This window comes from Rhinopithecus bieti, unplaced genomic scaffold (assembly GCF_001698545.2).
Source record: "Rhinopithecus bieti isolate Rb0 unplaced genomic scaffold, ASM169854v2 scaffold_13207, whole genome shotgun sequence".
In the NCBI taxonomy this organism is placed as follows: domain Eukaryota; kingdom Metazoa; phylum Chordata; class Mammalia; order Primates; family Cercopithecidae; genus Rhinopithecus; species Rhinopithecus bieti.
The window spans coordinates 4,848,977-4,873,641 of record NW_016807866.1 but is presented as its reverse complement, the minus strand read 5'-3'; the positions used below and the strand labels follow the sequence as shown (position 1 = coordinate 4,873,641).

The 24,665-nt window shown below is 39.7% G+C and overlaps 1 long non-coding RNA gene across 2 annotated transcripts in view; it reads left to right on the top strand.

Annotated features, from left to right (window-relative positions):
- LOC108536894 (uncharacterized) overlaps positions 1-24,665 on the top strand; it is a 281,687-nt gene that overhangs the window by 173,570 nt on the left and 83,452 nt on the right. For both annotated transcript variants that reach the window (XR_001887650.1, XR_001887649.1), the window contains exon 4: positions 13,762-13,826. This is a non-coding gene — a long non-coding RNA (uncharacterized LOC108536894). The remainder of the gene's footprint in view (positions 1-13,761; positions 13,827-24,665) is intronic.

The following is a 24,665-nucleotide window of genomic DNA, read 5'->3' as shown; positions in this document are numbered from 1 at the left end:
AAAAAAAAAAAAAAAAAAAGTAATGAATTTAGATTTTACTCTTAGGAGCCTGAAGAGTATAATTAATTGTCTGAAGAGTGGGAAATCAAACCAAAGGGAGATGTTTACTGAAGCTGCATATAATGGAGGATGTTCCTAAAGAAGAAAGGCGTGCATTGGCCACTTCCTTTCCAGAAAGCAACAAACAAGACCAGTCTTTGGAAAGTATGCATTTAGGACAGTACAGCTATTATCACATCCCTGATGCTGATGTGGTGACTAAGATGGAGAACTTGGGTGTTTATCACATGTCTCTTAAATCATCAAGCAGCCCAACTTCCTTAAACAGCTTGGGAAATGCTCTTCATTTCAGAAATAAAAACAATGGAAAATGAGTCCTGCCTGGATAGGAAAAGTCCATACATTGCATTTTCATTGACCTCCTGGGCTCACTTGTTGTAGGGCTTTGTAATATGTAGAGAAGGTTTTTGAGCTACTAATACCTAAGACGGCTTTTGTTAACCAGCCACTCAATCTGAGAGTAACTAAGGGAAGCAGAGATCTCATTCCACTTTACCATTTTCATTGAAATGCATCCCAGCAATACAAGTTAAGAAACAAGAAGATACTTTTGCACAGTCATTCAACTTCTAGAAGTTTCTAGAAGGAAATTGTCTTAGGGAAATAATATACAAATAAATCTCTCTTTACGTCATATTTATTTCTTTCAGTTACATTCTTCATTTTATTTTATTTTAATTAATTAATTTATTTGAAATGGCGTCTTGCTCTGTCGCCCAAGCTGGAGTGCAGTGGCGTGATCTCGGCTCACTGCAACCTCTGCTTCCCGGGTTCAAGCGATTCTCGTACCTCAGCCTCCCGAGTAGCTGGAACTACAGGCACCTGCCACCATGCCCAGCTAATTTTTGTATTTTTAATAGAGACTTTGGGATTTAATAATCCCAAAGTGCTGGGATTACAGTCGTGAGCTACTGTGCCTGGCCTCTTCATTTTGACACTGGTTGTTACTATATATTGCATCAAGTTTCCACTGTGTCCCATTCTTTACAGGTGTTAACAAATACCTAAAGAGAAAAAAATTCTAATTTGCCTTTGTTAAGCAACTTGAGTTTATAGATATGAATATGGTTGTGATTTACTAGGTAGACCATCACATTTGGGTTGTTCCCTTTTTGAAACCCTGGTCAGAAAAACAAGAAAGTATTTTATATATGCTGGAGTTTTTGTTTGTTTTTGAGACAGAGTCTTGCTCTGTTGTCCAGGCTGGAGTGCAGTGGCACAATCACAGCTCACACTGAAGCCTTGAAATCCTGGGCTCAAGCAATCCTCCTGTAGCTTCCACAGGCATGTGCCACCACAGCTGGCTATTTTTTAATTTTTTGTAGAAACAAGGTCTTAATATGTTGCCCAGGCTGATCTCAAACTCCTGGCCTCAAGTGATCCTCCCACGTCAGCCTCCCTTAGTGTTGGGATTATAGGCATGAGCCACCATGCCTAGCCTGGAACTTTTATAACAAAGTCACAGAATATGATTTCAGAAAGTACAAGCTACTGTAGTTAATTTCTTCTGCATGAATTCATAATTTCAGGGTTTTTTCCTCTGTAATTCTAGGAATTAACCTTGTAAAACAGTATATTTTAGGGAAATTTTGGTTAAAAAAAAAGAAAGAAAGTGTACCATGCATTTTGAGATGTTTTAAGTTTCCAGAAAATTTGGCTATTGTGTAGTTCTCATGAGAAAATGGTACCGTGGACTTCTGGGTGATAATTATTCTGACACAAAGCAGCAGTAGGCCTGAGCCCTCTTGCAAATGCAATGCCAGGTAGTTTTTTTTTTTTTTAAGAAATAAAAAGTCAGTTTTAGCCACCTGCACATCTTCGGAAGTTGTGAAATGCTAGGACCTGTAAAAACTGACTTCCCATTCTGGTTTCTAGGAAACGTTTTAGTTCTCATCAGAATAAGACTTTATGATCTCAGACCCTCTGTCTTCCACTTTCTCTTCCCCAATTGCATTCTCCCTTTGAAAAAAGTCCACTGGATTCTGAAGCTGCACAACTCCTCATGGCATATTTAGATGACTTCTTCTGCAACGTTCCTCACTATTCCATTGTTTGCGCCTTTGCGGCTTCATTTAGAAGTGTAATGCTTGCAGGTATAGCCCCAATGAAAGAATTTGGGGCTTTCCAACTTTTCTTCCCTGTTGGCAGTTTAAGGGCAAAGAATTAAAGGAGTTAGGATGAAGGGTGGTTATTAGCTCATCTTACCAAATGATAGCTCTGAAGTATTTAATAACAATTGAGTTGCAGAGAAAGCATGGCTTCTCTATGGGCAAATCTACATGTTCACTTATTTTCCAGGACACCCAGCCTTACAGGCAAATGGTACATAGCTAAGGGAGAGAAAGTGTAGGGAGGGAATGAAAGGATTTTAAAGATTGACTGTTGCAAGCTTATTTCTAGTCATTTGATTTTCTAGGGTAGTATAGTTTCTCAATTCTCTTCACATGGGTAGTTGGGGGGAACCGTAGGAAATAAAATGAAATGTTTATGTTAGGAAATTAGACAGTTACTTATTTTCTTCTTAATACTATGCTTCTATTTTAGGAGAGTATGTGTGAGAGAGAGGAAAACAGAGAGAGAGGGAGAGGGAGACGGAGGGAGGGAGGAAGAGGGAGAGACTGTGACAGAGACAAAGGATAGAAGAAAGAATGAGAAAGAGGAAAGATAGGAGAATCAGAGAAGGGCAGACAGAATGAATCCTTGTTTTATTTTGGGGACAAACATTGCTCTCAAAGTTGCAGTTATACACACATACACGTACACACATACACACACACACATCTATAATTGACAGAGGTTTGAAAAGCATAGGCATAACAGAGTCTCAGAGACTGCATATATGTTCATGCTCTACGGAAGGAAGGGGAGATGAATGTACTTAGCGTGGCCAATGGAATGATGCAACTAACCAGTGGCAATAATAGTTTCTTATTGAGTAGGTCACAGAAAGACAGGAACTATGATCATTGTTCATAGGAGCCGATGGAGGCATCAATGCTCCGAACATTCTCTTCTTGTGATGATGAGAGCTCATATTTACTGAGCATACTGGATTCTATGCACTTGATATCAACCAACATCTAAATTTCAAAGCATTCCTCACCAGATCGGTGCTGGAGTTTTATTTATTTATTTATTTTTTGAGACGGAGTCTCTCTCTGTCACCCAGGCTACAGTGCAGTGGAGCCATCTCGGCTCACTGCAACCTCTGCCCTTCCAGGTTTAAGCAGTTCTCTGCCTCAGCCTCTGGAGTAGCTGGGATTACAGGCGCGTGCCACCACGCCTGGCTAATTTTCTTTTGTATTTTTAGTAGAGACGGGGTTTCACCATCTTGGCCAGGCTGGTCTTGAACTCCTGACCTCGTGATCTACCCCCCTCAGCCTCCCAAAGTGCTGGGATTACAGGTGTGAGCCACTGCGCCTGGCCGTGCTGGAGTTTTCTTTGATTTAAAGATGAGCTTTTTCCTCTTCTGGGGACGCTGTCTAGAGGCACTCAGAATGATCCAGTGTTTGACAAACCATCACAGGCTTTCCCACAATCCAGCTTCTCACTACACTCGGCTACCCAGAACCTGTGGTAGTAAAATTGTTTACCTTTACACCAAGAAGCTTGCGATAGCACCAAAATCTGTACTCAGCGTGTTCAAGGGTTTCATGCTGTGAGACCTAAAATCTTATGAGCTTGTCCAAAACACAGAAACATGTCAGCAGGGCCTGTGGTGGTTCCATGTGTGCTAACTGTGCTTGTGAAGGAATCAAGCATGCTTTCCTTATTGAGGAGCAGAAAATCATTGTCAAAAGTGTTGAAGGAACAAGCACAGAGGCAGAAAGCTAAATTCAAACTAAAGCTTTTATGAGTAATAAAAATTAAGAGATATAAAAAAAGTAAATATGAGGACACCGAGGCACAGAGAGGTTCATTAACTTACCCAGGGGTAGTCGGATGGTGGAGGTGGAGCTGTGAAACCTAACTGGTCAGGCCCTGGAGCTGAGCCCCACTCAGTTATGTTGCTGTGAACTTTGCTTCCTTATCTCAATTTTGCTATTTGCAGGAAGCCAAGACTTTTATTGTCCTTGACAACAGTTTTTTTATTTGCATCAAAACGCGACCTGTGTCCCAGAAGAAGTAATTTTCAGAGGACACCAAGTAACCATATCAAGATATTGTTGCCATTGAATGATAAAAGCAGATCATGCCTGTACTGCCTAACAAAGGGAAAACTTGTACTTACCAGTTTAGGTCAGAAGAGAGCAGTGGTAGAAAAATAGTGGCCATGGAGGGTATCTGAGAAAGAAAGACTATGTTCAGATGCAGAGGGGAATTCTGTGGCATGACATGTCATGCCCGATCCAGGCTGGGTTGCTAGGTGCTGCAGGACCAGGGGTGCAGGGGCCACAGGAACGGCATGGCCCCCCCCGGTCCTGCCCCACATGTGTACCCTCCTTGGCCCCAGAGAGGTAGCTTTTAAAAAGTTCTGCATTTAACTTTTTTTTTTTTTTTTTTTGAGATGGAGTCTCACTCTGTCTCCCAGGCTGGAGTGCAGTGGCGTGATCTCGGCTCACTGCAAGCTCCGCCTCCCAGGTTCACGCCATTCTCCTGCCTCAGCCTCCCGAGTAGCTGGGACTACAGGCGCCGTCACCACGCCCGGCTAAGTTTTTGCATTTTTAGTACAGATGGGGTTTTACCTTGGTCTCCATCTCCTGACCTTGTGATCCGACCGCCTCGGCCTCCCAAAAGGCTGGGATTACAGGCGTGAGCCACCGTGCCCAGCCTGCATTTAACTTTAAAGCCTGACCTTTCCCAGGTCAATATCAAGCTCAGGAATTGGGGAAGAATAAGGAACCCTGGAAGGCTCATTTGATTGAGGTATCCTTCTGAAGTTTAACTTTTCGTTTTGCTTTTCTCTTTAATCCTGGATTGAAGTTCTTTTAAGATCTTAAACCTATAAACCTTCTCTGTCACTTTGCTGGCATCTTCCTATATCTGGCAATTTATAGAGGGGACAGCATTACTTCTTCGACACCTGCGTTGAGAGAATACAGGGGCCCCTTGGGTCAGATTGGGGTAGTGGTTAAATCAGGATCCTGGCCCCACCCTCACACCCCACCACCCATGCACAGAAAAAATACACCCGCCCTACACCACCAGCCATCCCGCCCCACTGAATCAGCACTGCAGGAAAGAGGCCCTAGAAGGGACTGCTGTCAATCACCAGAGGGTTATTTGCATGAGAAACGTCTACAAACCACCTTTTGACAAGTTCCATGGTTTACAAGGATACATTTCTTGCATAACAATAATTAAATGTGTTTCTGCCCAAGGAATGACGTGAAAGATCACTATTAGGGCCATGAGCATGGATAAGGAACTGCCCCTGCCATGAGGAGGACCCATGCTCATCAAATGACCTCCACATATGGGTGGAATAGAGACATGAAACCAGACACAAAACTGGGACCGTCTCTCACTGTCCTTCGCGAGTCGTACCTCAGTAAAGTTGGAGATAGGATCTTTGAAATACTATTTTCCTATTCAGATAAATTGTCATTTTCCCCCTTCACAAATATTTTGACTCATAGATACTTACCTAAAACGTTTCAAAGTAGTTTTTTTAAATACAAATTTGGGATAATCAAACTTTTAAAGAACTCACATCACAATCTTAAGTAGTTGTATTAGGTTGGTGCAAAAGTCATTGCTGTTTTTGCCATTGCCATTGAAAGTAATGGCAAAAACCACAATGACTTTTGCACCAACCCAATAATTCCTTGTAGGCCATAAGGATAACTTTTGATAGTGCGAAGCAAGACAGCACTGAATTTGTGGGAAATTTCAACCAGGATTAATAGTGATCTCGTATGGGGATGGAGTGATTAAAAATAGAAATCAAAGTGTTGTTGATTTATTTAGAAGAAAGAGCTGGGTGCATTGTAATTCCAACATTTTGGGAGGCTGAGGTAGGTGGATTGCTTGAGTTCAGGAGTTTGAGGCCAGCCTGGGCAACATAACGAGACCATGTCTGTACAAAAAATTTTTAAAAGGAGCTGAGCGTTGTGGCACATGCTTGTAGTCCAGCTACGAGGGAAGGGGCAATTGGGAGGATTGCTTGAGCCCAGAAAGTCAAGGCTGCAGAGAGGTATGATTGTACCACGGCACTCCAGCCTGAGCCACAGACAGAGACTCTGTCTTAATGTAAGTGTCTGGTATTTTAATGTGAAGAATATGAATTTTGAAAATTAAAAGGAAACAAACAACGTACAGTGGAGAGACACTTCACGTGTGCAGAATGAGGGGTTTTAGTTGCCACTGCAGAGAGAATTAAGAATAGCAATAGCAATGCTGTTTGGGGACAGTGGTTAAGATATAGAATACTTGTGCGTTCCTGGGTCTTTCCTTGATTCAGAATTGTAAGAGCCATCCTTTATCAACCATTCCTGTGACATCTGGGAACCAATGTTTTCAAACACAGTCGCATCTCTGATGGTTAAACTAGAGAAGGGATACCTAGAAATCAACATTGCTCAGAGCTAAGGTTACCAAATATCCCATGGGAAATGCTTACAATAAAAATTCACTCGTTGCTTACCTAAAGTTCAAATGTAACTAGCTATAGCGCGTTTTTATTTGCTAAATTTGGTGACTCTACTCACTAGAAAAATAAAATATGGTAGTTGCATTTTAAAAGAACCAGGATTTTGAGAACAATTATTTTCCCCGATTAATAACAGCCTCCCCTTCAGTGGAAGATGGTGCCTGCTCTCCGTGGTCTCCTGAAGTGCTCTGGATCTCTGTCCCCTATCATATGCTGGTGTCCTTCCAGCTGTTCCTGGCAGTCTGGTGATCTTAGGCATTCTAGCTTGTCGGTGGCTGGGGAAGACATGGTAATAGGCACTTGTAGTTAAGCCCACATCTCCAGGGTCAGAACAGCTCAGGACTCCTATCTTGCTATACCTTAAGGTTTTGCACACAGGCCCAAAACCAGGGCCTCCAGATACTTAGCCCCACCGATGTACACACTGGCGCCCCTCTGGCGTTTCCTAGATAATGTATTTACACATCACTTATCCTTTAGACTCTGGGGCAAATATACATTTCATATATTTTCTTATTTAATCTTGTATCAGTTTTATGAGGAAAATGTTATCCTCTCTTTACTTTTTGAAAGAGAGATTTGTAAAGCTTGGAAGAGAATTGTGAAGCTTGGAATGGTTACATCACGTGTCCATAGTTCATAAAGATTCAAACACAAAGTCTACTCCAACGCCCAAGCTCTTACCTCTTCTATACTGCCTGCCTGTCTCCCATTCTCCCTACACTCTCTCCCCATTCTGCATTTCATGTAAGTCACAAAGGGATTATAATGACTTACAAGGATGTAAAGAGATGAACTGGACTTTGGGACAGGCTGTGTCTGTGAGCTCTACTATCAGGGGGCAAGTGAATTCATCTGTCTGAGACCCAGTTGCCTTAATCTTTAAAACTGGGATACAAATATTGGCTGCATAAATGTATTGGGAGGATTAAATAAATTAACTTTGTAACATACAAGACACTTGGCACATGCTTGGTTCTGAAATCTAGGATGCTCACTGTGTATATAAGCAAATACCTAACAGTAAGAAGTGCCATGGATGTTGTAAAAGAACTAGGTGCAAGGAATAATCGAAACACAAATGAAGAGCCAAATGAGAGAATAGGAAGAAGAGGAGGAGGAAGAGGAGGAAGAAGGAGAAGGAGATGATGGGAGCCTTGGGGCAAGGAGGTGACTTGTCTCAGGGACTCAAGATAAGGGGTATTAGAATTTGAGCCTGCTTTTTCAGTGAGGTTTTTTGGAAGCTGAGGCAAAGCAACTTAGCATGAGCGGCAGTGATACCTTTGAGCCAACAGGGTTCTCAGATTTGCATCTGTAGAAGCTCTGTGTGCAGCAGACTTTGTGGCTCTGAGTTCACCATGGGAAGAGGAGGGTCAGAACTCAGAATTCCTTGAGAATTCCTGAGAATTACTTGAAAATGTCTGGCTCATGACTGAGACATACTTATGTTCTTCATAGAATATACAGTCACTTTTCTGGGCTTCCCTTGGGGAAAAAACAGTCTGCATCAGTTATTTATAGTTTTTTCTGAAAGACAAAACAAAACAAAGTAAATTAAATCTGAGCCAGTGCTTGAGGGTAAGGGATTCTGGGCTCAAATGAAATGTTCACTTATTAGTATTTACTGAGTGACCTTGGCTGGGTTGCATCATCTCTCTGGGCCTTTCTTCCTCATACGTACAGAAAACAGATTAAGAAATTGCATGAACCTCTGTCCAGTGTCCACTTCATGCCTTGCCCTGTGGTAGATGCCTGGTCCAGAGGACACCCCAGCCTTTCCCACGGTGGTGATCACAACACAGTGAGCATGGACAGGGGATGAACACAGGGTTAAGATTCACATAACCCAGCAAACATTGATAGTGTTACATCAGAAGGGGACACATGCTGTGAAGAAAATGATGCTGGCTTATAGAATAGAGTGAGGCTGGGACTGAACAGCCAGGAGGCAGGGCCAGGCCCTGTTCATACAGCAGTCAGACGTGGCTTCTCTGAGGAGGTGACTGTATTAGTCCATTCTCACACTGCTGTAAGGAAATAACTGAGACTGGGTAATTTGTAAGAAAAGAGGTGTATTAGTCTGTTTTCATGCCACTGATAAAGACATACCCAAGACTGGGCAATTTACAAAAGAGAGAGGTTTAATGGACTCACAGTTCCATGTTGCTGGGGAGGCCTCACAATCATGATGATAGGTGAAGGGCACATCTCATAGGGCGGCAGGCAAGAGAAGAGTGAGGGCCAAGTGAAAGGAGTTTCCCTTATCAAACAATCCGATCTCATGAGACTTATTCACTACGATGAGAACAATATAGGGGAACTATCACCATGATTCAATTATCTCCCACTGGGTCCCTCCCATAACATGCGGGAATTATGGGAGCTACAATTCAAGATGAGATTTGGGTGGGGACACAGCCAAACCATATCAAGAGGTTTAATTGACTCATGGTTCCGCAGATTATACAGGAAGCATAGTGGCTTCTGCTTCTGGGGGGGCCTCAGGAATCTTACAATCATGGCAGAAGGTAATGGGGAAGCAGGAGTCTTACATGGCTGGAGCAGGAGGAAGAGAGACAGCAGGGAGGTGCCACACACTTGTACAACAACCAGGTCTTGTGATAACTCATTCACTCACTGTCACAAGAACAGCACCAAGGGGATGGTGATAAACCATTCGTGGGAATTCTGCCTTCATAATCCACTCACCTTCCGCCAGGCCCTTCCTCCAGCACTGGGGATTACATTTCCACGTGAGATTTAGTGGGGACACAGATTCAAACTGTATCATTCTGCCCCTGGCCCCTTGAAATCTCATGTCCCTCTCACGTTACAAAATACAGTCATGCCTTCCCAACAGTCCCCCAGAGTCTTAACTCATTCCAGCATTAACTCAAACATCTAAGTCCAAAGTCTCATCTGAGACAAGGCAAATCCCTTCTGTCTGTTTTGTTCTAGCCATGTTGGCAGCCAATTGGGTGGTGCCCACCCACATTGAGGGTGGGTCTTCCTCTTCCAGTCCACGTACTCAAATGTCGGTCTCCTCTGGCAACTCTCACACAGACACATCCAAAAATAATACTTTACTAGCCATGTAGGCATCCTTCAGATTCAATCAAGATGACACCTAATATTAACCATCACAGTGACCTTCGAGCAGACACTTGCATACATTGAAGGAACCAGTCACGAGAGCTGGCAAGAAGCATGTTCTGGGTGGCTCTTCAAAGAGTTGCCCAACAGAAGGCTAGGGAAGAAGGTTATGTCAGGAAGGAATTTGGACTTTCCTGGAAAATGTGGAAGAAACAAGAAGAAATCTCTGCTGGTATCTTGTCTACAGCTTACAAACACTTTTGGTCTTTTCCACATGGGAGACACACACATGTGGTTTGTGTGCATGTCTATGTATATATCCACACTCTTAAATGCACTTCAGGGACATAGACCAGGCACATATACCCTAGATTTTCCCTGTCATTGAAAGGTCCCTTATGACTAGTTTTGGGCAATAAACAGGTACTGGCCATGTCCACTGCCACTACCCACTTCTACTGATGCCAGCACTGCCAATGCATCATGGTGGCCTCCCCTACAGGCATTCCTCTGGACACTGCAAAAACAAACTTTCCAATGAATGGCATTAGCAGGGGAATTGAAACCTATTGGCTACTGTGGGTCAGCGCTCCCGGCTTTACTCTGATAGTCTTATAATCTGTGTTTTGTGACATAACCAAGAAAGTTAAAATAGACCTTGAGAATCAGAACAGAGTGGGCATCAAAGGGTTGTGGTGTCATCTCATCAGAGGGGTAATCAGAAAACAAGCACTTAGTGCACACAGATGAGTGTGGATATGTAGGCTGGACCGGAGGCAGCATCTTCATGAGATTGGAAGTGTAATCAGACAATAGCTTGAGGATAGATATTTGGATAAGGAGACTTCAGGTGGAAAAATACTTTATGCTGAGAATTACAGAACATTACAGTCCAGTAAGGAAATATTCCACAATAAAATAAAATCATCAGGAAGGAGTGAGAGAAGAACTGATGGGAGCAAAAGATGGAAGAAGGAGAATTTATCATCCCAGTGAGAGCAGGATGAATGGAATCAAGGGGCAAGGGCCTGGGAAGAGTCAGAAATAGGAGTACAAAAAAATGTTATTTTCCCCTGATGAATAGTGAGGATCAGTTTGGCCTCCCATAGCACCCTCTGTATTCCTGGCATTTTATGTGTATGCAGTAACCTGACATGTGGCATTTAGTGAGAATAGGTACTTTTTCTTGGTGGCGCTGATGTCTGACAGTAATGCCATGTAGCCATATACAAGCTTCACAAGGGCTTTCATCAAAGAAAGGTTTACTCAGAATACAATGAAGCTCTGTGCTTTTGCTAAAATCTACACAAAACACCTGAAGACTAGCAGTTTAGGAAAGATGACAAAAAGTACTACCTCTTAATTCAGAAATGGCATTGACTAGGTGTGGTTCACATCTGACATAAGGCAGAATACTCATTTTGAAGTGTATTTTGTGGATTTGCTAGCAGGAAAACTACAACAGCCATACTCACATCTGTGCAAAGTTAATGAATGACTTTTCATATTTTTGGTGCTCTGCTATATTTAAAATTGAATGCCCTATCATGTAATAAAAATACTAAACTACTTATATGAACAGTGGAAGAGGGAGAGGCCAGTTCAAATTAACTGAAATCAACAAGATTATTTAGGAGAATAGAAGCAATATTGTACAAAGATTGGCCAAAGGCCACGCTGGCTAAGTTATCATTTCTCTCCCTTTGATGGCCTTTAAGTTGGGATTTCCTTCCAAGTTGGGTTTATTTTTCATTTATCTGGGAAGAGTGTGGTTTAGTGAAATTTTAAAGTTATGCCTTTACTTTGCTGCATCTAAGAAACAAAAAGAAACATGACAGTAATAATTTCAAGGTAATTTGATACAGGTATGTATCCATCTGTTTTCACATTGCTGATAAAGACATACCCAAGACTGGGCAATTTACAAAAGAAAGAGGTTTAATTGGACTTACAGTTTCACATGGCTGGGGAGGCCTCACAATCACGGCAGGAGGCAAGGAGGAGCAAGTCACATATTACGTGGATGGCAGCAGGCAAAGAGAGAGCTTGTGCAGGGAAGCTTCCCTTTTTAAAACTGTTAGAGCTCATGAAACGCATTCACTATCACAAGAACAGCATGCGAAAGACCCACCCCCATGATTCAATTGTCTCCCACTGGGTTCCTCCCTTAATGCGTGAGAATTATGGGAGCTACAAGATGAGATTTGGGTGGAAACACAGAACGGAAGCATATCAAGATATAAGAGAAAAGATTGTATTATAAAACTGACCCTAACCTGGGCACCTCCATCTACTACTTCTTCCTCTCCACTAGCATCTCAGCCTTCATCCCCACCCCCATCTCTCGCTAGATGAGCTACGTGTACATCCTGGTGTGTGAGCTTCCACACATTTTCTATACCTATGTAATTTAATTATAAAATCATGTCATCACCACATACAGGAATGTCTCAGCCTCAGTGCTTTTGACACGTGAGCCAGATAAGTCTTTGAGGTGGGGGGCTGTCCTGTGCACTGAGGCATGTTTATCAGCATCCCTAGCCTCCACCCACCAGGTGCTAAGAGCATGCTTCCCACAGCCTTGATGTCTCCAGACATCATGAAATATCCCTAGCAGGCAATATCACTCTTGATTGGGAATAATTGATATGAAGGCTTAGTTTTACAATTTGTTTATATATGTATATATGTGTGTGTGTGTGTGTATATATATATATAATATCTACATATATACACATATTTTTTATATATATATAGAGTAACCATTTTATTACAAAACCATTTTGTTCTCTTTCTGCCTACTGCTTTTCCCAATCAAAATCATTGACAAAATTCTTTAACATATAATTAATGCTATTTAATTACTTTCCATGAATGCTTCTTATTCTGTCCAGTGAATATAACATTGCTCCATGGATTTATCCCACCATTCTTTCATCTATGGGCATTAACATGGTTTCTAGTTCTTGACCTCCAAATGGCAATGCTGTAATGAGTGTCATGGTACACGTGCCTTTACAGATCCCCAGAAATGGAATTGTAGCATAAGGATTTTATTTTATTTTATTTTTTGGGACAGGGTTGCTCTGTCACTCAGGCTGGAGTACAGTGGCATAATCACCGCTCACTTCAGCCTCGACTTTCTGAACTCAAAGAATCTTCCCGCCTCAGCCTCACAAGTAGTTGGAACTACAGGCATGCATGTCCATGCCTGGTTAATGTTTAAAAATTTTTTTGTAGAGTCTAGGTCTCTCTCTATGTTGCCTAGGCTTGTCTAGAACTCCCAGGCTCAAGCAATATCCCCACTTTGGCCTTCCAAAAGACTGGGATTACAGGCATGAGCCATGGTGCCTGGCCTTCCGTATTTTTAATTTTATTAGATATTGCCAGATTGCCTAATGACAGCCTTTGAAAAAAACTTTTAAAACTCTAAATTTTATGTATAAGACTGATACGAGTGATTAGTTAAGTGATTTCTCAAACATGAAAAGAAATACAAATATATTCAAAGTTTGCCTTTTGGTTTTCGTCCTAAAAATTACAATTTTTTGTGCAGGAGGAAGTTTGGATTAACAGTTTAATCATCAGATCTTTCAAATTTCTTGTTTGTCAGGAGTTTTGAGTATAGTCACCAATTAAAATGAATAAACTGCAAAATTAAATTCTATGCCAAGACTGTTACTTTTTTCTGTAATCAGTTTACCCTGTGTTAAGTATTTCAAGACTAGAAATGAAAATGGAATGGGGGACTGGATTAAAGTTGTCTTAAGTGATGGAATAATACAAATATGCCTTGTGAATTTCCTTAGGATTAATGGGTGGCTGAAACCCTGCAACTTAACCTCACCGTGCAAGTCGGCACAGTCTGAGTTATCTGTCACTATCCAATGATGGATGAAAATAGTTCTGTTTGATACTTTGGATCATTTTAATGTACTGTTTTATTCCCCACTCAACAGCTCAGGATAGCTTTTAAGCAACATGATTTCAGTTGTTTTATTCTTTCCTCCTTTTAGAGTTCTCCAGTTGAAAGAAGAAAGCTTAACCTGGCTTCTGAATTCCAAGAGCACACTGCACAGTGGTAAGAAAATTAAGGTCTATTTTTTTTTTTGCTTTTTGAGGACTTGAGTGACTCAGCAAGTGTGATAGTGGGAGATGTTATTTCTGATGGCTATTGTGCTGTACGTGTAGCTGTCTTCTGGAAGTAGAGGCTTCTGGGATCTTCCCTGGACTTGTGTATCAGGGAGAAAGAACTAATTTAAAATAAAGCAAAATATGTGTCTACTCTTTACTAGGTTAACTTTAAAAAATAGACAAGTAATTGCAAAGTTTGCAATACGCATGCATTACTTGTCTATTTTTGCAAGTAAATAGTTACATGTGTCTATAGTTGCACCTGAGTGCCAGTGCAACAAGAGTGTTGCTCTCCAAGCTGTTGGGAATGGAAGTGTTAGCTCTAAGTCTCACAGAGCTTTTGGGCTTTGCCTGATGCCTTTTAATGTTACAAGAAGATTTTGTTCTGTCAGTTTCTCTCATGCAATGTAATTGGACTTCTCCAATTCCTCTTTTCTCCTTGGTTATTTCTCCTAATAAGAGAAATTAGCTTTATGCGCCTTCAATATTGTGGTTATATGCCAATTTAAAATGGAATAATCTCATTTGCTGCATTTTGGTTTGATATTGTGCATGAAATTTAGAAATCATTTCCATTTAAAATGACAGGTTATATCACAACATTATGAAAGGTTTAGGGAAAGAGACATTGAAAAAACTATTCCACTGATAATTTAGCATAGCAACAGTTACTGGTTTAATACCAACTTCATATGTATTTTTTCCTTTTACACATACAATTTAAAATTCTGACTTTAAATCAATTACTTTTTAATATGTAATATCTGCCAATGGGGCAAAATGTTAAGAACTCCAAAATTGTGTATATGAAATGTATTTGTCTCTCCTTCCTTCTTTGCCCCATGCCAGCTAGTTCCCTTTCTAGGACACATCTGATGTTTCTGTTTTTCTAATTTACAGGTCCTTCGAGATTATTTACATTGTTTGCAATCTGTTGCTATGCTAAACAATGCTTTGAAAAAGAGTAGAACATCTTTATGCGTATGCTGTCTCTCCTATGTTCTAGTTCTTGGATGGAAGGAAAAGGCTGCCACTCAATATCTAAAGTAAAAATCTGACTCTATTGCTTGCTAAACAAGAGACAGCAGTGCTTGTAGGACACAGTTCTGTTAAAACAAAGCAAATGCTGATCATATATAGGGTTTGGGAAGCATTAAGTTCAGGAATTAAAACACTGTGAGAAGTGTGTGTGGAAATTAATTGACCTTTAGCGGTGAAAGCTTGGCATTTGGAGTGTGCCTGTTGCTAATAGTTGGATTTCAGAAGTATGGCTGTTACTGATTGGCTAGCTTTCAGAAGTATGTTACTAAAGTGGATTGTCACTGATCAATTTTGATGTGTTTTTGTGTGTGTGTGGGAGACAGAGTCTCGCTCTGTTGTCAGGCTGGAGTGTAGTGGCGCGATCTTGGCTCACTGAAACCTCTGTCTTCCCAGTTCAAGTGTTCCTCCTGCCTCAGTCTCCCAGGTAGCTGGGACTACAGGCGTGCACCACCACGCCCAGCTAATGTTGTATGTTTAGTAGAGACGGGGTTTCACCATGTTGGCCAGGACGGTCTCCATCTCTTGACCTCGTGATGCGTCTGCCTCAGCCTCCCAAAGTGCTGAGATTACAGGCGTGAGCCACCGCGCCCGGCCGATTTTGATGTCGTTATAACAAGTTGTGGTAGTGACTTGTTGATACCTTAGGACTGTGACCAAGAAAGAGTTATCATTTTCCTTTAAAATTTAAATTCTCAACTACGTGAGAAATTTATGGGAAATGGAAGTCCTGGGTCAAATAGTGTGTGCGTTTTATATTTTAATTGACTAGAGATTTACCAATTTACACGCCCACCAGCAATGAATGACAGTGCTCATTTCTTCACAACATAGTGTGTCATCAGGTTTTTGATCTTTGTTAACCTAAGTGAAATATAGTATCTTTCTGAAGTTTTGTTGTCTATTTCTTTACAATAAGGTTGAGAAACTTTGTATATGATGAAAACTATCACATTTTATTTTCTGTATGTTTTCTGTCATCTACCCACTTTTAATGGAATTTTAAAATACTGACTTTTAATGACTCATGTATTAGTTAGCCCTGTACATTAAGAGTTGTAAATGTTTTCTCCAGTATGTTCTTTGTCTTTTTATTTTGTTTATGGTGTTTATTTGGGGAGAAAAGCTTCTAAAACAAGCCTGGACACAGTTGGATTGATCAGTATTTTTAATTGTCTTTTGGGTTTTAGGTTACAGTTGGAAAACTCTCTTATTTTGAGATTATAATATTTTCTATGCTCTTCTTTATTGCTTCTATGGCTTTATTTTCATTCATTCTTCTGGAATTTGTGCTGGTGTAAGTGTAAAGGAGGATACGATTTTTTAGATAGCTGCTTAGATGCCTCACCACTATTTCTTAGATAATACATTATTTCCCTACTAATGTGAATGATCATCTTTGCTCAAAACTAAAGCTTCCCAAGTATGTTGATTTACTGCTGATCTTTTTCTCTGATCCATCAATTATTATGCTGGCTTTTTATTTATCATAATACCACATGCATTTTTCTGTTTAACTGGCTTCTTGCTAATCACTGTGGTGTTCACATTAAATGAATATTGTGCAATTTACTCAACAACTCTCCCTTTTGTTGCCCTCCATGTAATGTTGGGGAGATTTTTGGCTATAAATCAACAGATACATTTTTAAAAAAACTTTATCTCTGTTTATTCCATAAACCACCTATCATTCTGGGGCGAGGTCTGATTGTCTCTATTTTAACAAGTACCCCAGGTGATTTCAGGGAAGGCTGATGTTTCATTGCATGTTGCTCTTTGGCGTTGAATCCGATCACACGTGGATCATATCATCACACAGCTGATCCAATCAGTGATGATAAGCGATTTATTTTTCTGGTGACGGTTTGAGTTTTACCACATCCACACATTGTAGATTTATATACATATTCACTTCTATGTGTATATAAGTACATGCAAGTATATAACAAATGGATACTGCTGTGAAGGCGGAATGTATTTGATGTGATACTTTTGGAAATACATGAAATTGTTGAGATTTGATGAGAGTCCATTTATGATTCTTAGTTTTCGTAGAAAAATAGGAAGGGGCTACTGAATGGTCCACCTTAAGACCGAAAAGGGCAAAAGTACAGAACGAAAGGCCAAACAATGATTTCATTATACAAATGAAATGAGAAAATGCAGTGAAATTCCATCCATCCCTGAGGACTGACTCCATTTAGAGGTTAGAAGAGCAGCCTGGAGTGATCTCACACTTACGGGTTCCGTACCGTCACTCCGGAGCAACTGTAGAAGGGTTATGACTAAGAATGAAAGGATCAGCACGTGAAGTTTTTCGCTTTAACTACCCTTCTGTGGGGTACATAAGAAATAAAACAGATAATGGATCCAGATGGCCCATCCCCTGGTGAATAGTGAACAAGGGGTATCTAAATAGGTGAGTGCAATCTGCAGCAAAAACCCCAAACAAGAACACCGGCCGTGAGTCTCAGTTCAGTTTTAGAGGCAGACTGTTAAGTACATTAGGTGATGTCATAGACTGTGATGAAGAAGATACTGGAAAGAACTGGCTGAGGGAAGTTCTAAATGCAAAAAATCATGATTTATTCCACTTTCATGGGCCATTGCAATTTGCAGAGACTTTTCCCATTAAAACAGGCTTCATGATACCCAGATTACTGATGAGAAAACTGAGTTGCATGGAGGTGAGATGGTACCCAGCTAGTCACGGTTGGAGCACCTCAGGGAGCACTAACTCCGCATCTTATTCACATACTTCAGCTCAACTCACATTTATGAAAGACCTAGCCTACTTATGCAACCAAAGTATCCGGGGTATCAAGGCGTGTGGATTATCTCTAACAGTAAGAATATGAAGGCTGATAGCGTCAAATAGGGAGAGGGAGCTTTGTTATGCTTTTATGTGCCTTAATTGTCCTGGAGTCTTCAGCAAGTCTGTGATGAATGCAGTGGAAAAAGAGCAGACTTCAAAATTAACTTAAAATTTTAATCATTGAAATTAAATCACAGACGTAAATTACACACATACCTGTGAAAGCAAACATTTTTTAAAGCTGGGAACTCCCTGCTTTGTTGATTCCCTTTATAGGATGGCCATACGGAACTGATGTTAATAGCCAACAAACCATTGTCAGATGCATAATAGATTGCTAATTACTCATGGAAACAGACTTTTTGAACTAGAATGGTGCGTTTTAATTGCCTTTTAGTAAGATGCTTTGTCTTTTTCTTCCCCCACCTAGGTCCCATCAGCACTTACCCCAGTGCTGGCCTGAGTTGTAATAGATTCGTAATAGACACGTTTATGTATTAATAATAATAAAGATAAATTATGTTTGCAAGTGCTTCCCCCTACATTTTATCTCTATGACAACTCTGGGGGATATGCAGGGCAAGTGTTATTATCTCTACTTTATTGATGATGAAACCAAGGCATGATAAAGTCAGGAGATTTTTCAAAATTTCACGAGTGAATCAGGATTCAAGGAAGGTCTGGTTTTGTTATTTGACAATATCCTGTTCTGTATATAATAAACCACCCTGTGCTACGACATGAAACTCACAATGCTAAGGCAACAGGATGTGGCTACTGGTGTGAATTCTCTCCCTGTCAACTGTGCGTTCTTTACCTCTTTGAGACATAGTTTATTCGTTCTTAAATTGGTAAAAATAGTAGCTATTCCTATTTACAAAGTTTTGATGAGACTCCATTGAGATAATGCATAAGGAATTTCTTTGAGCTTTTCCACAGTGTTTCTCACCTAGAGCTCTTGAATGGGCTTCAGTGGGTCTGTAAAATCTGTAACGTTATATAAAATTTGATGCTTACTTGTATATAATGCATTTATTTTTTCTGGGGAAAGTGCTAACAATTTTATAAGATTTTCAGATTTCTGTGATTAGAATTATGCAAAACATTATGCACAATACTAGTGTGGTGTGATTAATACAAAATATCTTTTCTGATATTATAACACATTCCTTTCAGAAAATATGAAAATACAGAAAAGCACAAAAAGAAAATAATAGTCATCCAAAAACATGTCATTTAGAGAGAATCAACATAGCAATGTCACATTGTTGATGTGGATTGTTATGGCTGATATCACATTGTGGCTTTTTTTTATAAATAAAAAATGTTTTGGGGACAGCACAAATATATTTTATGTATTACATATATAGTTTACGTGCATATACATTTGTAGGATTGGGATCATTTTAAATATGTGAACATGGACTTACTGGTGTAATATTTTTCTATATGATGTTTAACATCTGCCTTGAAATCTCTATATAGTTATTCCATAATTTCTATACCTAATAGTCTAGGTTTAGAGTATTGTATTGTACCTTCAAATTTGTTTTCATTTTTGTTATTTTAACTAATATCACAATATATATGCTTCTACATGTAATTATACTACATATTCATAAATTTTATGTATTTTCTGAAATCAACTTATATATCTCTTGCTTTTCTAACTGAATGGTCCAATTATTAAGTATTCCCTTCTCCCAGATGTACTTTAGCTTTTATTACCATGTTTCCAAAATCTTACTGGATTTAAACAAAATTAATTATGCCTATTAATTCTTTGGGGGAAGAATTTTAATGTTGATATTTCTTTTCTAAAATATAATTTGTCACTTCTTTTATCCAGAATCAGTACCCTTGAGCATCTTCTCTTTTGACCTAATGCAGTAAATTCTTTTGAAATTTCCATAGTAAATAATTTTTTCATTCTTAGAGGAAATTGTTCTTGAACATGATATAATAATTTTAGACTGCATTTACAAATTAAATTGTCAATATTTGATTTAGAATTTTTTCATTTATAATTATGAGGAAGATTGGTCTCTAAATTTATATTTCTGGAGTTTTTCACTTTTTCAAATATCTATGTAGAGATTGCCATAAAAAATGGAAAAGTCTTCCATCTTTCTCCACAAGGAATTTTAGAAAATTGTGAAATTTTCTTCCCTATTTATTCATTAAGCGTTTTGGCATCATTTATGTTTTCTTTACCAATCATCTATTTAATTTAAAATTTTAGTTTGTCAGAATACAATATTACACAATTTTTACTCGTGTCTGTGGTCATATTCATTGTTTTTCCCAGTTTTATATATGTAGGTTTTTTCTTTTTTCTATTTGATTAGGCCTGCTAAATGTTTGATCAGAAATTTTTTTTCTACAAAGAATCCACTCTTAGATTTGTGTATTTTGTCTAGAATTTACTTTCTAATTCATTAATTTCTGCTGTTATTTTTCCCCCTTTCTGTTTTCCTTAAATTGTCTTTGTTCTTGTTTTCCATTCTTAAAATTGAACACTTATTTTAGTAATTTTCATTCTTTCTGATGTCCTGATAAAAGTCTTACAGGCTATAGGTTTGCTCTGGTGTATAACGGCATCAGCATTCCAGACGTTTTTATAAATTTTGTTTTCACTTTCATTAGTGTCCAAATAATCCTTAGTGGTGTGCCTGATTTTTAGTGGAATTGTTTTTTGTTTTAGACAGAGTTTCGCTCTTATTGCCCAGGCTGGAGTGCCATGGTGTGATCTTGGCTTACTGTAACCTCCATCTCCTGGGTTAAAGCAATTCTGCTGTCTCAGCCTCCCGAGTAGCTGGGATTACAGGCATGTGCCACCATGCCCGGCTAATTTTGTATTTTTAGTAGAGACAGAGTTTCTCCATGTTGTGGTGCAATTGTTTTTTTAGAGAATAATTTGTGATGTGGTAATTTTGGACGGTCTTTTTTTCTGTTTTTTGGGCTTATGAGAGTATATAGCGTACTATATAATTACTATTTGCCAATATTCTTTGTAAGCATGATAGGAAATATATCATCCTTTTCTCTCGTAAGACACCAAACTTTCTGTAAACATAATAAATCTTATTGTTATTTGGAACTTCTTTGTCTATGCCCCACTCAGGTGTATACGTATTTGCATACTTCAACTGTGAAAGATGGAGGAAGGTTCCACTCCTGTTAACTTATCTTTATTCCTCGAATAATTTGTGATTACTGTATTTTGAAAAATATTATTTGGAGCTTAAAGATTTATGACTTTCATGGTTTCCTTTTGGATTTTATCATCAAAATACTATAACTCTCTTCATTTCAGGAAATGGCTTTTTTCTTCTAATTCTCTGTTACCTGATAAGAATGTGAAAACTCCTACTTTCTCTTCTTATATTTATTTTATTTCTTCTTGCCTTTAGCTGTTACATCTTTGCCTAATCACTTAATAATGCTTATGTGCCAATTTCTTTTAAGTGTTAGGGCTGTTAAATAATACTAGGTTGAATTTGATTAACTCACCGCTTGAACTAACCAAATCAAGCCATGTGGCTGTCTTTTACTTTGCAGTTAAGGGTAGATGTGTATGTTATTATTACAGATGTCATTGTGCTTCCTTTCTTTATCTTGTTTTATTCTCATTAAAAAAATTTTTTCCTGCTATTTTCCTAGTAAGTTTTTTTAAAAAAAGGAACTCTGTTTTCTTTGCTCTTTTCTGTAGCAATTTTATTTTAAATTCTACTAGTAATATACTTTGTTATCAAAATGCTTTTAATAATATTAGTATTTTAAACACATTTATGTTTATTAAGCCACTGACGTAGAAATAAAGCACTAAATGCTGATTAGCCTCCACGTAAAGTGAGAATATTAGTAGTCTTTAGTTCCCATATTATATCTAGGCCCACTTCCCAGTTTTTGCTGGTGTCACCTGTGATTTTAGAGTGGGATTATAGACATGTTATCGTATTATGTTATAGGGTTTTTCTCTTAGTAAGCTGAAGCAGATCCTGAACACAGATGCCCAGGGATACCTGTGTGCTTTCTCCAAACTTCTTTCACGTCCCTTCACATGTAGACACCAACTTTTTGGGCCACAGAATTTTCTTTTTTCTTTCTTTTTTTTTTTTTTTTTGAGATAAGGTCTTGCTCTGTCACCCAGGGTGGAGTGCAGTGTCACAATCATGGCTCAGTGCACCCTCAACTTCCTGGGGTAAGCTTTTCTCCTGCCTCAGCCTCCCAAGTAGCTGGAACTATAGTTGTGTGCCACTAGGCCTGTCTAATTTTTGTGTTTTTTGTAGTGACGGGGTCTTTGCCATGTTGCCCAGGCTGGCCTTGAACTGCTGGACTCAAGCAATCCACCTGCCTTAGCCTCTGAAAGGGTTGGGATTATAGGCATGAACCACTGTGCTCAGCCAACAAGATTCTTTAATAAAATATTTTCCCTTCAAAACTTGGTGGATGTGTCAGGTTGATGCAAAACTGTGATTACTTTTGCACCAACCTAGTAGTTTTATTGTATGAAGGCCTTTGATTATACAAAGGATGAAAGGCTTGTGTATACATGTCAGAATTTTAAAAAAATACTCTGAATGCTGATGAAACTTTTTCTGTCCTAGCATTAAAAAAAAAAATTGTGCTTTCCAAGAATTTTCTCTGGAATATACATGGGTGTTTTGATCAGCCATTGTAGGCTGCCTTGTGGGTCAGTCCACTCTGTTGAATAAGGGGACAGTCACCAGTTTTTGGAGCAGTAACTACAAGGGGCTTCATGATGGTGGAATGTGATAAGGAGAAACCACAGAACACCAGATTCCAATTTTGTCTTGGTTGTTCAATGCCACGTGAGTCACTGAGCCCCAAGTGCTCATCTGTGAAATGGGGGTGTTAGAGAAGATTTTCTTAGGATCCCAGAATTGGAGAAACAATTCAACCCAAAGTGGTAAACCTGTTTGCTGCATTAGCATTAAATTAAGTTTTAATTAGTCTGTCTGTGTTTTCAGTTGAAAAAAATAAATTCTCTATGACAGAAAAGTACTAGAACTAAACAGGTACTTTACATCTTATGGAAAGCAGAATAATGGCTCCCCCAAAGATGTCCACATTCTAATCCCCAGAACCCATATTGCCTTACATGACAAAGAAGAATGAAGATTACAGATGGAATTAAGGTTGTTAATCAGCTGACCTTAAAGTAAGGAGAATATCTGAAATTATTCTGCTGGCTCCAGTGTAATCACAGGGGTCTGTAAAAGTGGAAGAGGGAGGCAGGAGAGATCAGAGAGATGAAGTGCAAGGAAGTCTCCAGGTACCATTGCTGGCTTTGAAGACAGTGGAAGGAGCCTCAAGCCAAAGAAAGTGAGCAGTCTATAGAAGATGGAAGACTTCAGGAGGAACACGGCCCTCTGGACACCTTGATTTTAACCTAGAGACCCATCGATATGGTTTGGATGTTTGTTCCCTCCAAATCTCGGTTAAAATGTGATTCCCAATGTTGAAGGTGTGACCTGGTGGAAGGTAATTGGTTCTGGGGGCAGATTCTTCATGAATGGTTTGGCACCATCTCCTTGGTGATAAGTGAGTTCTTGCTCAGAGTTCCATGCAAATTCAGTGAGTTTTCCATGCAACTCTGAGCAAGTACTCACTTATCACCAAAGTGTGTGGCACTTCCCACCTCACTCTTTTGTTCCTGCTCTCCCATGATGTGCTGGCTTCCACTTCACCTTCTAACTGGAGTGAAAGCTCCCTGAGGCCTCATTAGAAGCCAAACAGATACAGATATTGGTGCCATGCTTGCACAGCCTGCAGAACTCTAATTAAACTTCTTCTCTTTATAAATTACCCAGTCTCAGATGTTTCTTTATAACAACACAAAAACAGCCTAATACAGAAAATTGGAACCAAGGAGTGGGGCATTGCTATAAAGATATCTGTAGGTGAGGAAGCAGCTTTGGAACTGGGTAACAGGCAGAGGTTGGAAGAGTGTGGAGGACTCAGAAGAAGACAGGACGATGAGGAAAGTCTGAAACTTCCTAAAGACTGGTCATATTGTTGTGACCAAAATGCTGATAGAGATATGAACAGTGAAGGCCAGGCTGATAAGATCTTAGATGAAGATGAGGAACTTACTGGGAACTAAAGCAAAGGTCACCCTTGTTATGCTTTAGCAAAGAACTTGCCTGCATTGTGTTCATGTCCTAAGGATTTGTGGAACTTTGAACTTGACAATGATGATTTAGGGTATCTGGCAGAAAACATTTCTAAGCAATAAAGCCTTTAAGAGGTGGACTGGCAGATATATGGGCAAATAAATGACTTAAGATTGGAACTTATATTTAAAGGGGAAGCAGAACATAAAAATTTGAAAAATTTGCAGCCTGTCCATGTGGTAGAAAAGAAAAGCCCAGTTTCAGGGAAAGCATCCAAGTGGGCTGCAGAACAACAACTTACTAGAGAGATTTGCATGACTAAAAAGGAGCCAAGTGCTGATGGCCAACATGATTGGAAAAAGGCCCTGAAGGCATTTTAGGGATCTGCAAGGCAGCTTCTCCCATGACAGGTTCAGAGGCCTAGGAGGAAAGAATGGTTTTGTGGGCCAGGTCCGAGGTGCCAATGGCCTAAGCCACCCAGGAAATTGATCCCTGCATCCTCACTTCTCTGGCTCCAGCCTTGGCTCAAAGGGTCCCACGTGTAGCTTGGGTCATGGCTCTGGAGGGCACAAACCATAAGCTTTGGTGGCTTCCACATGGTGTTAAGCCTGTAGCTGCTCAAAATGCAAGAGTAAAGGATGCTTGGCAACTTACACCTAGATTTCAGAGGATGTATGTGAAAGCCTGGGTGCTCAGGGAGAAGGCTGATGCAGGGGTGGAGCCATCACAGAGAATCTCTACTAGGGCAATGCCAAGGGGAAATGTGGGGGTCTGGAAAGGCCACAGGAACTTG